Source organism: Giraffa tippelskirchi, chromosome 4 (genome assembly GCF_054371585.1).
Source record: "Giraffa tippelskirchi isolate mGirTip1 chromosome 4, T2T-mGirTip1v1.2.pri, whole genome shotgun sequence".
Lineage (NCBI taxonomy): Eukaryota > Metazoa > Chordata > Mammalia > Artiodactyla > Giraffidae > Giraffa > Giraffa tippelskirchi.
The window spans coordinates 124,385,443-124,401,312 of NC_137278.1; the positions used below are offsets into that span (position 1 = coordinate 124,385,443).

General features: G+C 40.2%; 1 protein-coding gene across 3 annotated transcripts in view; it reads right to left on the reverse strand.

The window, feature by feature from the left end:
• The window catches only part of LOC145546142 (uncharacterized), a 482,768-nt gene that overhangs the window by 460,151 nt on the left and 6,747 nt on the right, over nt 1-15,870 (reverse strand). Inside the window, exons 2-3 of one of the 3 annotated variants that reach the window (XR_014082550.1) lie at nt 1,509-2,243; nt 823-921 (exon numbers count right to left, since the gene is read on the reverse strand). The exons of 1 other annotated variant lie outside the window; for it this stretch is intronic. The gene's annotated coding sequence lies outside the window, so the exon portion shown is untranslated. The remainder of the gene's footprint in view (nt 1-822; nt 922-1,508; nt 2,244-15,870) is intronic. One more of the 3 variants, XR_014082552.1, reaches the window with a different exon arrangement.

Consider the following 15,870-nt stretch of genomic DNA (forward strand, 5'->3'; position numbering starts at 1 on the left):
TAGCAAGAAATGTGTATTCAGAACAAAGGAAGACCATGGAGTTCAAGTTCAAGATTTCTCCAGACCATTTCCTTGACCCTTTAAGAAGCTCCTTAACAGCTTCTGAGATCAGAAGGTGGGAAGCAAGGCGAAGAGGACGGCTCTCTTATGTCTGCTATGCTGTCAATAATTTTGATTATCTACTAATTAAGATTTTGCAGTTGATAGTTTTCCACTGTTTTCAAGTAGAATAGGGTATGTCACCCCAGTGACACTCCTGTGAACAGACTTGATCAAGAACAGCCAACCGTGAAGGTGTCTTAAGGAATAATATTTAGGGAGGGAGGGCAGTCTAGCTATTTGTACACAGACTATCTGTACTTTGGAGATGGATAGACTGGGTATTAAACCTGGTTCTGCTGTTTATTAGTACTAGTTGTGTGACCTGGAGCAAGTCAATTAACCTCTGTGAGGACCAAACAAAATACAACTGCAGCCCAGATTAAGTGTGAGTAGATGGAATCTAATGTACCTAAAATGTGTCTGGCAAAGAAAGAGATGATATATGGAAAATATCAGGCACACAGTAAATGTTCAAAGAATAAAAGTTATCATCTTCTTCTTCTTACTCCAAGACCCTGGGGAGTGAAATGCCACATCTGGCTCTCTCCTAGTGTCCTCTCCTAGGCATCGGGGTCCTTACATAAACCACCGCAGGGCGCTGCCTCATCCTGGCCCTGTCAGTGAAGAGAGCTGGCTGACCCCACACCTGTTGAACTTGCCCTGCAGCAGGAACCCTTCTGTCCAGGCACCACTTCACGCCCATGACCTTTGTCTACTCACCCTGTTCAGACTCCACTGCAAGTTTTACTGAAAAGGCCTCTACCTCCTCTCTGCTTAGCCAAATCCCAATTCTGCTGCAAACAGGAACAGGGCCAGATGCTGGAAAGAAGAATACGATAAAAAAGGACCCAGGCCTGCCCTCAAGGGGCCTGCAAATTGGCAATGACTATGTCTTATTCATCTTTTTGCTTCTAAATCATGACGCAAGGTAAGAACTCTATGAGTGTTGTTAATACTATTGTTGCTGTTGTTTAAATCCTTGTTAAATGGAACTAGTAAATTAGTATATTAACTTCAGTAGAACTTTACTTCCAATATGGAACTCTTATAACACTGGAGCACAACAAAAAAGTTAAAGCAGATAAACAAAGTATAAACTAAACATCCTTTTTAAAATAGATTTTTACTGGTGTATTTTAGAGGCATGATTTGATTAGGAAATGCTATACCTAAAGACCCAGATATTAGAATCAGAACAGTAAGCTTATTGGAGACAATGAAGGAAGTGGGGGATCCAGATCAAATTTTTAAAATAGTAAATAAATACATAAAATAAAAATACATTCAATAACTACATCTATAAAATAGAGATATTTTATGACTGCACCTTCATTTTGCTTCTCACACACCAAAAGACCCTGTTCCTCACCATTTCTTTGGTTCAGTACAGGTACTATGGGACTTACACAAGACTGGATGCTGAGACAATGCTCCAGTTCCGATAAGAATGATCTCGGTGTGTTGCTCAGACCTTTGCATGATACACAATTCTTTAAAAAGAGTCAAAGACAAAGCCACCAGAAAAAAATGCTGTCATTAAGTTCTTTGATATTACAGATAACGGTTATAAGGTCCTCAGGTCCTTAGTGGACCTGAAATGTCAAAGTAAAATGAGGATTCCTGAAATGTTACTCTGTAAAGGAACAAGTCACAAAATGCAAATGGTGGCTGTCATCCTCTTTGGTATTATTTTGAATGACTTCATAACAAGGTCCTGGTAGGCAATGAGCTTTTGGAAAGAACACTGGCCCCGGATTTTAGTATCAGCATCACACGAGAAACTAAATTATCTTGGTCAAATATACTCTCCATATACTCCAATATACTCCATACTCCAGTACACGCCATATACTCCAAATACACTTCAAATATACTCTTGGTTTCTACAACTGAAAAATGAAGAGTTTTTCCTTGGTGACTCTGTACCTTTCTCCCAGTGTTTGATTCTCTGCTGCCTGTGAAGTCTAAGAAGTACGTTCCCTGAGAAACTTGTTCCAAGAGGAGCAGATATTGTCATCATCTGTGTTTTTCTGTGCCTTTCCCTTTTTTCTCTGCTAGTTGGAAATTTCTGAGACTCACTTTGCTTCAAGCAAACCATGGGAACAGAAAGAAGCACTCATGGGAGTTTTGACCAAAGGCATCTAGAAGTTAAAATGTGAGAAAATATATATAATGAGACCAGGATAACACAGCCTGGTCCATCAAATGAAACAACTGTCTGAAAAACATTTAAGTAAAGCCACACTTAGAACCAAGGAAAACATGGGGGAACAATGCACAAAGGATGCTCCACTTCCACGTCCCTCATCTCTGGGTGATACTAATATCAGGAAAGAGTAGCTACACCCAAAACTTAACAAAACAGCAAATCTAGCCTTGTGTGTGTGCTCAGTCGCTTCAGTCATGTCCGACTCTTTGCAACCCTATAGACTATAGCCTGCAGGCTCCTCTGTTCATGGGATTCTCCAGGCAAGAATGCTGGAGTGGGTTGCCATGCCCTTCTCCAGGGGATCTTCCCCACCCAGGGATGGAACCCACATCTCCTTCTAGCCTTACTCTATGAAAACCCTGAATTGAAATTACTTTTAAGTCCTTCCTACAAACTAAAGGGCTTCCCTGGTGGTTCAGAGGGTAAAGCATCTGCCTGCAATGCGGGAGATCCAGGTTCGATCCCTGGGTTGGGAAGATCCCCTGGAGAAGGAAATGGCTACCCATTCTACTAGTCTTTCCCGGAAAATCCCATGGACATAGGAGCATGGTAGGCTACAGTCCATGGGGTCGCAAAGAGTCGGACGTGACTGAGCGACTTCACTTTCTTTCTTTCACTTACAAACTAAAAAATACATGGTTCTACTGATGAGATAGTATGAAGAAGTCAAATTAGTGTTTAAATATTGGGACTTAAACACTTTAAAATTTAACCACATCTTAAATAGCAAGAGTTCATTTGAAATAGTACCAGAATTATATGAAGGATTTTTTCCTGATAAATGTCAAGATACTATTCACATGTTCCTCATAACATGGCTTTAATTGAGAGTTAAACACAGTAGTGTATGGACATATGCCTATCTATTTCTCCATATGGATAAATTTGTTTTGTATAACAAAGGCACCATTATTATGTTCTGTGATCTAATGTCCTTCTTCTTATAAATGTTTATCATAAAATGATTAAGTAGTAGTCAGACAGACCTGGTTTGAATGATAGCTCTGCCACTTATTAGCTGAGAATTAAGTGACTCTGGGGCTTCCCAGGTGGCTCAGTGGTAAAGAATCCACCTGAAAATGCAGGAGCTGCAGGAGACATGGGTTCAACTGCTCAGTAGGGAAGATATCCTTAAAGAGGAAATAGCAAATCATTTTAGTATTCGTGCTGGGATAATCCAATGGACAGAGGAGCCTGGTGGGTTATAGTCTGTGGGGTCACAAAGTTGGACACGATGGAGCAGACACACACACAAGTGACTTTGGACAACGTACTTTACCTCTTCAGTTCAGTTTACTTTACCAGTTCAGTTTCTACACCTGTAAAACAAGGATGTAATGATACCCTCCTCATGGAGTGTTTGAGAAAGGGCTTAGACTCTAAAACATAGTACATGCTCAATAAATTGTTTTTGTAACTTGTTTTTGTAACTTGCATGTGCATGGTCCCATTGCATGTGCATAGTGCTGGGAGATTAAAAAATAAATGCCAAAAAGTTGTTTGTATGTCCATTAGTTTGTGAGTTCCAAGTGACTCAGAGGATGTTTAAACATGTTGGCTCTGTATGAATTCAGAGTAGAGGTGGTTCGAGGAAGCTGCTATGAATTACTGGGCAAGACATCCCTTTCATCCCATCCCTGGTAGGAAGCAATAGTAGCAGCAAGCCATCATTCAGCTGCAATACTAGATAAAATGAAAAGACCTCCCTATGTGAACTGAGATCGTTAGTGGTTTTCTTCCCTGAGGAAGCCCTAGTATCCTAATGGAAGAGCAGCCCAAATGGAGGAAGCAGTGAGTGCAAAGTCCCTGGTATTTACAGAAGCAGATCTAACATGTTCAAAAAGCAGCAAGAAGGTTATTGTGGCAAGAGAGGCAATGCAACAGAAGATGAGGACCTGGGAGTAACAGGCAGGGGAGGGGAGAACACAGGTTTGTCAGGACTTTGGCTTTTACGGTCAGTTACAGGACATGCATCACCACGCTTATATCTCAAAAATACCATTAAGTGAAGAGCACAGCATGATGCCATCCCTATAAATTTTGCAACATACAAAACAATACCATATCCTGTTTTAAAAGCTCTTGAAGTACAAACTCAACTGTGGGAATTAGTTGGGAGGTAAAGAATCAGGAAAGAAGTCAACGAGGACTTGTCTCGTCTATTCAGGCTATTTAACAAATATCACAGACCAGGTGGCTTGTGAACAACAGAAATCTCATTTCTCACAGTCGGAGGCTGAGACAGCCAAGATGGAGACACCAGCAGACTGTTTGCTGAGGACTTGCTTCCTAGAGGGCACCTTCTTGCTGCGTGTCCTTACATGGTGGAAATGATATGGATCTCTCTGGGGATTTTTTTTTTTTTGAGGAGAGCCTGACAGCTCTGCTTAGTTTATATAAATTGTTTCATCTGTAAAAGTCAGGGCCCCCAGATGACCAATCCTCCCGCCATCTTCACCTTGTCTGCCTGTCCCTTGAACGCTCTGCACAGTGTCTGCCCTTAGCCTTGCTGGGAGCTGGGCATCAGAGCTCCAGATTCTTGGGCCAGAATGACCTAGACTATTTGGCACCTGGATGAAAAGAGGGCAGTCTGCAGAACTTAACTCCATTCTCTAAGTTCCCCACCATTGCCCCAAGCCCTCTGGGTCTTCGCTGAACCCTGACTGATGCTGGAGTCTCTTCTGTAGGAACACTAAGCCCAACCATAAGGGTCATGACCTAGTTACCTTCCCAAAGGCCTCATCTCCTGATACCATCATGCTTAGAAGTTAGGATTCAACATAGGAATGGGGGTGAGGGGACACATCTGACTGTAGCAGGACTTAGCTTTACCTGTAATGTTTTTTCACAGGCCAACATATATGAATTATATGCACCCAAAATATATCAGTAGAACTATATGTATGAGCATGAATACACACACATTTTTTTAAGTCTGTAAGAAAACATGCCAAAGTGTTAGCATTTAGAAAGTGAGTGCATGAGAAACTTATTTGTATGATTTTTAAACATTTTTAATATCAAAAATTAAAGAGAAACTTAAACCTCTTCAGTGTGTATCCCAGTCATATATACCATCTTCTTGGATTTCTTTCATTAGCCTCATCAGTGAACAGGTTGTCTTGCATAATTTTGATTCATTTGTCTATTTCACTGACCACATTGTCTATCACTGTGGCAATGACAAATCTGATAAACAGGATTTCTATGCCATCACACAGACATTGATAAAAATGTTGATCAACTCAGACCAAACAGGAGCTTGTGGACCTCTCTATAGCCTGTCTTCCACATGAGCCCTTTGGGGATACAGCTGATCCCCACTAACCTACCCGAACTCCAGTTTAGCCCACGTTTCCCCATTTTGCCCAGAAAGACAGCAGGAGAATCTTTGTCACATACAGTATTAAAATTAAAATATACTACATATTTTAAAAATTCTCCTTATCAGATGCAGACACAGAGAAGTGACTTATGGACATGGGACAGGGGGAAGGAAAGGGTGGGACAAATGGAGACAGTTCAGTTCAGTCGCTCAATCATGTGTGACTCTTTGTGACCCCATGAACTGTGGCACGCCAGGCCTCCCTGTCCATCACCAACTCCCGGAGTCCACCCAAACCCATGTCCATTGAGTCGGTGATGCCATCCAACCATCTCATCCTCTGCCGTCCCCTTCTCCCCCTGCTCTCAATCTTTCCCAGCATCAGGGTCTTTTCAAATGAGTCAGCTCTTCGCATGAGGTGGCCAAAGTGTTGGGAGTTTCAGCTTCAGCATCAGTCCTACCAATGAATATTCAGGACTAATCTCCTTTAGGATGGACTGGTTGGATCTCCTTGCAGTCCAAGGGACACTCAAGAGTCTTCTCCAACACCACAGTTCAAAAGCATCAATTCTTCGGCGCTCAGCTTTCTTCACCGTCCAACTCTCACATCCATACATGACCACTGGAAAAACCATAGCCTTGACTAGACAAACCTTTGTTGACAAAGTAATGTCTCTGCTTTTCAATATGCTGTCTAGATTGGTCATAACTTGCCTTCCGAGGAGTAAGCGTCTTTTAATTTCATGGCTGCAATCACTGTCTGCAGTGATTTTGGAGCCCAGAAAAATTAAGTCAGCCACTGTTTCCACTGTTTCCCCATCTATTTTCCATGAAGTGATGGGACTGGATGCCATGATGGAGACAGCAGCATGGAAATATACACACTACGGTATGTAAAGTGGATAGCCAGTGGGAATTGGGTGTATGACTCAGGGAACTCAAATCAGGAGTCTGTGACAACCTAGAGGGGTGGGATGGGGTAGGAGGTGGGAGGGAGGTCCAAGAGGGAGGGCACATATGTATACCTATGGCTGACTCATGTTGATGTATGGCAGAAATCAACACAGTATTGTAAAGCAATTGTCCTTCAATTAAAAATAAATAAATTTTAAAAAAATTCTCCTTATTTATGAAAAGCAGAAAGTAAGAATATAAAACATTGATGTTTTTCAGACAAGGCTCTACGGACCCCTGTAATCTTTCCTGAGTTAATCTATTTGACCTGGTGAGATGCTGAGTCTTTAACCACACACAAAGGACACTCTTAGGGTTAAACAAAATGCATAGCTACTGAATACAGCAACCTCTGCTGAAAGAAATAAAACCAATTAACTGCAAGTGATTATTTAACTTTCTAATATGATAGTATCAGCCTTGTGCACTGATTACTCTTCAATAAATGCACTTACTAGGCTATTACACATGCATGAGTATCAGATTATATAATCCCATAGACAATAACCTAAGAAATATTTCTGCATGCAAAGACAACAAAATCAGGTAAAGTGTTTTTTGGTCATAAAGGTCTAAAGGTGACTATCTTATATAATGACTGTAAGTGGTATAGGAAAGAGTATGTATTGTGTTTTGAAAAACTTTACATCCAAAGATAATGTGACAGTAATATGACCCATCTCACAGAGTGCCTTTGCTTGAGAACAATTTCATGAGCACCATTTGAGAAAATTAGATCCATCTTCCCTCCATTTAGAAATGATTCTGGCTTATGTAACAAACCATGTTTTCTCTCTTCCCTCACTCTGCGGTCCTCAGGAACATTTTTCAGAAGAGCAGGTTTGTGCCTCTCTGTTTCTAGGGCTCCTGCTGCTTCTGCTTTTCACCACCTGAAGTCTTAATTCTCTGTTTGTAACACCACAATTGACTACTGCAGAGATAATTTTGACATAATCATGCTAGAATTATGACTTGCAGACATAGATCATAGGGAAGTGGATGAAGTCTTACAATGGGTCCTAAATCGCAAAGAAGTAACAGAATAATTTTCATCCGAATTATCTGTTCTAGTGTTACTACATCGAAAACTAAAATTCACAGGCTTGCTTTTCCTCCTCTATTGGGCTTTTAAAACTCATTTCCAAGACTGTTATTGTAGTCATTAACTTCTTCACAGCTAGAATTTTGACGAGGGAGGCAAAACTCTGGTCACTTTAAAAATGTCATCACTAAAAATTGGTTGAGTTGAGCTGGGTAAAATGTGCTGGATAAATCAACAGCAGCTTATAACTTTAGCATAATTCAGAAATGAATTTCCTACCTAAATCTCATCTCCACACTTTCCAAGGTAGGGTATTTGACTCTAGATTAGACAACATAAGAACAAATTCATTTGGGTAAGTTTGAGCATTACTGTGAGCCCCTGCTGAATAACAAAGTAAAATTCAAAGCAGCCCACATTAAAACTGAACAGAAGAAATACATGCCGTTGTGCCTCTGTTGGGCCTTGGCATACACAGATGGGTTGTTACACAGCCAGGGCAGCCTAAGGAATTGTGAAACTTTAGCTCTGCCTTTCTTGCAGGCTTCTATGATGTTCAGTTGCTTGGTTTATATCCACTTTTCCATACTGGCCTCTCTCTCTCTCAGAAACCCTAAAATCATTTTTCAATCTGATGTCAAAGAATCAAAGTACAGTGTGAAAAGCTGGGGACATATTTTAGCCACATCCCAATTCTAAAAAAAAACACTAAATTATTGTTGAAATGACTTTTCTTTGCTGACAAAGGTCCATCTAGTCAAAGCTATGGTTTCTCCCGTAGTCATGTATGGATGTGAGAGTTGGACCATAAAGAAAGCTGAGTGATGAAGAATTGATACTTTTGAACTGTGGTGTTGGAGAAGACTCTTGAGAGTCTCTTGGACCGCAAAGAGATCAAACCAGTCAATCCTAAAGGAAATCAGTCCTGAATATTCACTGGAAGGACTGATGCTGAAGCTGAAACTCCAACACTTTGGCCACCTCATGCGAAGAACTGACTTCCTGGAAAAGACCCTGAGAAAGATCGAAGGCAGGGGAGAAGGGTACAACAAAGGATGAGATGCTTGGATGGCATCACCGACTTGATGGACATGAGTTTGAGCAAGCTCCAGGAGTTGGTGATGGACAGGGAGGCCTGGTGTGCTGCAGTCCATGGGGTCGCAGAGTCAGACACGACTGAGCGACTGAACTGACTGAAATGAGTGTGGTGGACACACTCTAATGTGACCCCCAAGTCACAATGAGTAACTCCCTCCTTGCTATTATAGATGGGACTTGTGATTTGCTTCTAACCTATAGAATATGGCAAAAGTGATGGAATGTCACTCCTGAGACTATGCTATACAGTATGGGCTTCCCTGGTGGCTTAATCAGTAAAGAATCTGCCTGTAGTGCAGGAGACCCAGGTTCGATCCCTGCATTGGGAAGATCCCCTGGAGAAAGAAATGGCAACCCACTCCAGCATTCTTGCCTGGAAAATCTCATGGACAGAGGAGCCTGGCAGGCTACACTTCTTATGGTTGCAAGAATCAGACACAACTTAGCAACTAAACCACCACATATCTACAAGACTCCATCTTACCAAATTGGATAGAAAGGCCATCCTACTAGCCTTGACAAAGCAAACTGTGTTGTGAACTGCCTATGGAGAGGAGCATGTGGCAGGGAACTGGAGGTGGCCTCTAGGACCTGATAGCCACAGTCTTTCAACCACAGGGAACTGAATTCTTTCATCAACCATGTGAGATTTGAAGAAGACTCTAGACTCCAGAAAGGAATGCAGCTCAGCCAATATCTTGATTGTAGCTTTGTGAGACGGTGAACAGAAGATTCAGATAAGCTCTGCCCTGACTGCTAATCCACAGTAACTTGAGGTAATCAATGTCAGCTGTTTTGAGCCAATAAACTTATGGTAATTTATTATGCAATAATAGAAAACTAATACAGTGACCAACAAAACAATCATATTAAAAACTATCTGCATAACCATTAGAAACAAGGACTGGTGCCACCTACAGATCAGAAATCTACAGTTTAATCTCCAAATACAGTCTAAGCGGTCCTGAATCAAATAAAGATGATGAAAGCTGCCTGCTTCCTGAGAACAATGTTTCTAGATGGTAGGATGAGGAACTAATAGACCCCCAATGACGCCGTTATACTATTGAGGATGCATCTGTATGCAAGCAAAGAAAGCATAACTCAAGTGCTGCTGCTGCTAAGTCACTTCAGTCGTGTCTGACTCTGTGCAACCCCACAGACGGCAGCCCAACAGGCTCCTCCGTCCCTGGGATTCTCCAGGCAAGAATACTGGAGTGGGTTGCCATTTCCTTCTCCAATGCATGCATGCGTGGTAAGTCGCTTCAGTCGTGTCCGACTCTGTGTGACCCCATAGATGGAAGCCCACCAGGCTCCTCCATCCACGGGATTCCCACTGGAGTGGGTTGCTGTGTCCTCCTCCATAACTCAAGTGACTTAGCAATAAAGGAAATTTAATAACTTGGGAAAAGATAAATGTAGAAAAATGTCTTTCTAGAGTCCACGTCATGTGTTCCACCCTTCAAGCTGGGCATGGAACAAGCATGATGAAAACACATAAAACCTAAATGGAAGTCACAAGTCTTTGGAAAGGGGAAGAGGTCAAGGATCCAGGGAAGCTACTAACAAATGTGTACTAAAACCCCAACCTGAAGAGGTGAGTCTGTTGCTGCCCTATAACTCAGGAAGGAGGGCACTGAGAACTCACTGGTAAGTCCAGCCCTTAGGACCCTCTCACCTCAGCTAATAATGAACAGCTGCTGTACTGGAAGGCCTCCGACTTCCTTCCCAGTAAAAAGTCTAAGCAAGCAGACTAAGCACAACGGGGTGCTGTTCTGCCCTGAATGTGTACAATGGTACAAAAAGCTAGTTGTGACTGCAGCTGGGGCTCTAGATCCTTCTCCATGCCTCTTAGTCTTAAAAATCATTGAGCAAGCAATTTGATGCTATCATTATATTTTTCTCATTTCTTCCTTCAAACAAATTCTATTTGAGATAGCTTGTCATAAATCCACACATTATCAGAACCCAGACCAATGCTTATTGGACACCAACCAAGTAAATACTTCCCTTTACAATAATAGTAAATAGAATAACTACAGAGCCCATTAAGAGAGTCTACACAACATGGGAATAAAATAAAAGATTCTGAGATGGCTAGTAGAGCTGTCTTTCTTTGAAATAGAGTTATTTCAAGAAATAGAAAAATAAGAAATTATCTGATTAATCTGATTTAGGATTCTTTGACTTCAATTTTTAGATCACAAGTGTATAGCAGAATGTAGCATATACCTCCATTTATGATACACTAAATAATTCATATTTGAACATGATTCAAGAACCTAGAGTGTATCATCATGGAAAAGGAAACATTTGCAATAAAAAAAGAGTGACAGTGGAATAGTCCTCTTTATCTTAAAAGTAAAATGGATGTTAAAATCATTATATTGTTGTTGTTTAGTTGCTAAATCGTGTCCAACTCTTTTGCAACCCCATGGACTGTAGCTCACCCAGCTCCTCCATTCATGGGATTTCCCAAACAAAGAATACTGGAGTGGGTTGTCATTTCCTCCTGCAGGAGATCTTCCCTACTCAGGATCAAACCCACATCTCCTGCATTGGCAGACAAATTCTTTACCAGTGAGCCGTCTGGGAAGCAAAGTTATTATAGAAGCAGTTAAAATCCAGTTTGGACTCTGAAGAAAATGGAACAAGCAAAATAGTGAATGATGTCAGGAAATTATCCCAAACTACAAGGGAGAAGGCAAAACTAATAAAAATAATGTAGAGAAGACATGAAATATCAGTCAGGTGATAATAGCAGATGTCCCCCAAAGAAAGAGAACTAACAAAAGAGAGAGACTTGTCAAATCATACAGAATATATTTCTTATTGGGGAAAAGTATAATTAAGTAATTGATAGTACATACCAAATCCTAGGCAAAATTAAACCCACTCTTACATATCCTGACTGAATAATTCTAATTTCAAGTATAAAGAAACAATTTTTTTTAAAGAAAAAAATACAGGAACAAATTTAATAGTTAAAAAATATATACATCACAAAGAAAAGTTTGTAAAGTTTAAAGTACCCACTGAAAAGCAACAAGTCTATTGACTTCCTGTCACAAATACTTTGACTGAAAAATCTTATAAAAATGCCTACAGACTTTTAGAGGAAAATATTTTAGTTCCAGAATTCTACATCCAGCATTCATATGCTATAGCAGATACGCAATGGCTCAGAACATGTACTGCCTAGAAAAACTTTCTTGAACAAACAACTCAAAGATGTTGAGATGTATCTGTAGACATTGAGATTAATCATTTTAAACATGGCTGCACTGGACTTGTATAACCCTAAAACATAAAAAAGAGCTCAAGTAAAAATCATACCTCTTTTCAGGCAAAAATATACACTGGGGCAAAGACAGCCTCTTCACTAAGTGGTGCTGGAAAAACTGGACAGCCACATGTAAAAAGAATGAAATTAGAACATTTCCTAATACCATACACAAGGATAAACTCAAAATGGATTAAAGACCTAAATGGAAGACCAGAAACTATAAAACTCTTAAGAGGAAAGCATAGGCAAAACACTCGATGACATAAATAAAAAAAAGCAAGATCCTCTGTGACCCACCTCCTAGAGTAATGGAAATAAAAACAAAAGTAAACAAGGGGACTTAATTAAGCTTAAAAGCTTTTGCACAGCAAAGGAAACTATTAAAAAAGGCGAAAAGACAACCCTTAGAATGGGAGAAAATAGCAGCAACTGAAACAACTGACAAAGGATTAATTTCCAAAATATACAAGCAGCTCATACAACTCAGTAGCAGGAAAACAAACAACCCAATCAAAAAGTGGGAAAAAGACCTAAACAGACATTTCTCCAAAGAAGACATACAGATGATTAACACATGAAAAGATGCTCAGCACTGCTCATTATTAGAGAAATGCAAATCAAAACTACAATGAGGTACCTCCTCACACCAGTCAGAATGGCCATCATCAAAAAGTCAACAAACAATAAATGCTGGAGAGGGTGTGGAGAAAAGAGAACACTGTTCAACTGTTGGTGGGAATGCAAATTGATACAGTCACTATAGAAGACAGTATGGAGATTCCTTAAAAAACTAGGAATAAAACTACCATATGACCCAACAATCCCATTCCTAGACATATATCCTGAGGAAAGTAAAATTGAAAAAGACACACGTATTCCAGTGTTCACTGTGGCACTATCTACAATAGCTAGAATGTGGAAGCAACCTAGATGTCCATCGACAGATGAATGGCTAAAGAAGCAGTGGTACATGTACACAATAGAATATTACTCAGCCATAAAAAGGAACGCATTTGCGTCAGTTCTAATGAGGTGATGAACTCGAGTGTATTATACAGAGTGAAGTAAGTCAGAAAGAGAAAGATAAATATCGTGTACTGATGCACATATATGGAATCTAGAAAGATGGCACTGATTAATTTATTTGTAAGGCAGCAATAGAGAAACAGACATAGAGAATAGACTTATGGACACAGGGAGAGGGGAGGAGAGGGTAAGATGTATGGAGAGAGTAACATGGAAACTTACGTTACCATATGTAAAATAGATAGCCAGTGGGAATTCGCACTATGTCTCAGGGAACTCAAACAGGGGCTCTCTATCAACCTAGAGGGGTGGGATGGGGAGAGAGATGGGAGGGAGGTTCAAGAGAGAGGGGACTTATGTATACCTATGGCTGATCCATGTTGATGACTGACAGAAAACAACAAAATTCTGTAAAGTAATTATCCTTCAATTAAAAAATATTTTTAAAAAATTTTAAAAATAGAAAAGAAATCATACCTCTTTTCAAACACTAGGAAAACAATCTTTTTAAGAAAATTTTCAACTGAAGACCCATATTGGCCTGGAAGTTAGTGTAAACAAGAAAGCAAACCAGGATATAATGTTAGCACAGACACTCCCTTTTACTTTTACGCAAGTAAAGCATATGTAAACAGAAAAGTACCCGCAGTGTAAGTGACCAGTGAATGAATTTCCACAAAGACAATGTACCCAGGTGCCAGCACACAGGTCAGGAGACTGAACATGTAGGGATCCCAGAAGTCCCTCTCTTGACTCACAGTCACTCACTGTCCCTTCCCAAGATAAAAATCTCAATTCTAACTTCCAATACTGTAGCTTAACTTGGCCCATTCTTGTTGTTATTATAAATACAAACATACAGTCTGGCTTCTTTCTCTGAACTTCATGTTTGGGACTAGAGCAGCTGTTCCTTCACCCTCAGAGTTTAATATATCAAAGTATTTGTTGATGATGGACCTTCTATTAAAATGGACATTGAGATTGTTTCCTGTCTAGGCCCATTCTCTGATTCTGTTAGAAGAAATAAAACTCTATCAACACAAAGATCAATGACAGCCAGCATCAGTCTGAGTCCGGGAGACTGGGAATACAGTGAACTGGACCCTGCTTGTCCTCCCTAAAACAGGGAGCCTGCCCTCAGGTCTAGTCCTTTTATACAGATATGGAAGTGCGGGAATAAGAATGTGGTGTTGCCAGAATGGTTCACTGAAAAATAAAACCTGCAATCAAAAAAAAAAAAAAAAAAAAAAAACCAAACAAAAAAAACCTTGCAATCCAAAATTTTCTATAAAAACTCTTAACTTTTAACGTGGGATTTTTTTTTTTTTTAAACTGAAAGGTCACACAGATATAGAAAACAAACTTATGGATACTAAGTGGGAAAGGTGGGGAGGGATAAATTGAGAGGTTGGGATTGACACACATACACAGTAATATATATAAAACAGATAACTAATAAGAAAACTACTGTGTAGCACAAGGAACTCTATTCAATACTCTAATGACCTATATGAGAATAGAATCTAAGAAAGAGTGGATATATGTATATGTTTAACTGAATCACTTTGCCGTACAGCAAAAACTAACACAAAATTGTAAATCAACTATTCTCCAATTTTTTTAATAAAACTAATTAAAAAAACCCACAAAACTAGAAGGCCAGTCAGAATTCTACAGCTTGAAGCCTCACATCTACGTATTCATGATAGAAAAAGAGTTTATCAAGCTTTAGACTTTGTAAGGGGCTCATCCCAAGCAGCTTCCTCCCCAGTCAAGACTTACCCTGCTCGAGTGAGGAGGAGGGAAAAGCACGAAATGCCCCCTCGACAGTACTGTGTCACAATGGGAGATAAAGGCCCACCTTTGTTTCAGGAAGCTTGCCCCAGGCCCTGAGGGAGAAGCTGACCCTCAGGATCCCCTCTCCACCATGGTAACCCTTCCCCAATCAAAAGGCCTCCCTGTCCCTTTTATTCTTTAGAGGTTAAATTATCTTTTTTCCCCCCTGATAATCCTTTGTGACCTTTCGGTAGACTCTTAATTTTCTTATTTAAGATACAACCAGAGGTTGAAAGTTTCTGGATGGGTGTCAAATATCCTATTATCATCATTCCCCAGGAGAGACAGTATTACAATCAGGCTTGCGTGAGGGGACTTGCCGATCAAGTTCGACCTTCATTTCCACAAACCAAAAGCTAAAATACTTGATTCAATACTTCTTTCTTCCTCAAGTGAGACAATTCATTGCTAGATAGCCTTGGCAGGAGCTCAGACTATTTACGCTGGCTCCATGCTGGCAAAATAGAGAAATGCCCCTGATACTGCATTTTGGGTTTGACAGTGACAGTAGTAAAGTGAGAAGGTCAAGTCATTTTTCAAAGTTCTAAGTAAATGATGTTCTAAAGAGACCAATATGAAAGGATTAAGGACTAATGCAAAGGTTATCACAAGGCCAACATCTATAAATTAGATCTTTTTTCCCCCTACAGCAGCAGCTCTCAAATCTTTAATCTGTAAAAAATCCCTGGGAGACTGTGGGCCCCACCCCTAGATATTCTGACTCAGGAGGTAGGGAGGGGCAAGAATTCACCTTTCAAACAAAGTCTCAAGTGATACTGATGCCTTTGACCCAGGGAGCCCACTGTGAGAACCACCGACCTAAAGAAACCTCAACAGTAAGTATCTGTAATAATTCTAAACAATGAAGACCAGTAAATTAGACCGAATTAGAACTTGTTTGAATTCGCTTTTGTAAAGAGTCTGCAGAAACATTTTTTAAGACTGTGTACATTCCTGGGACTGTATGCCGTATCTCCACCTAGACACCAAAG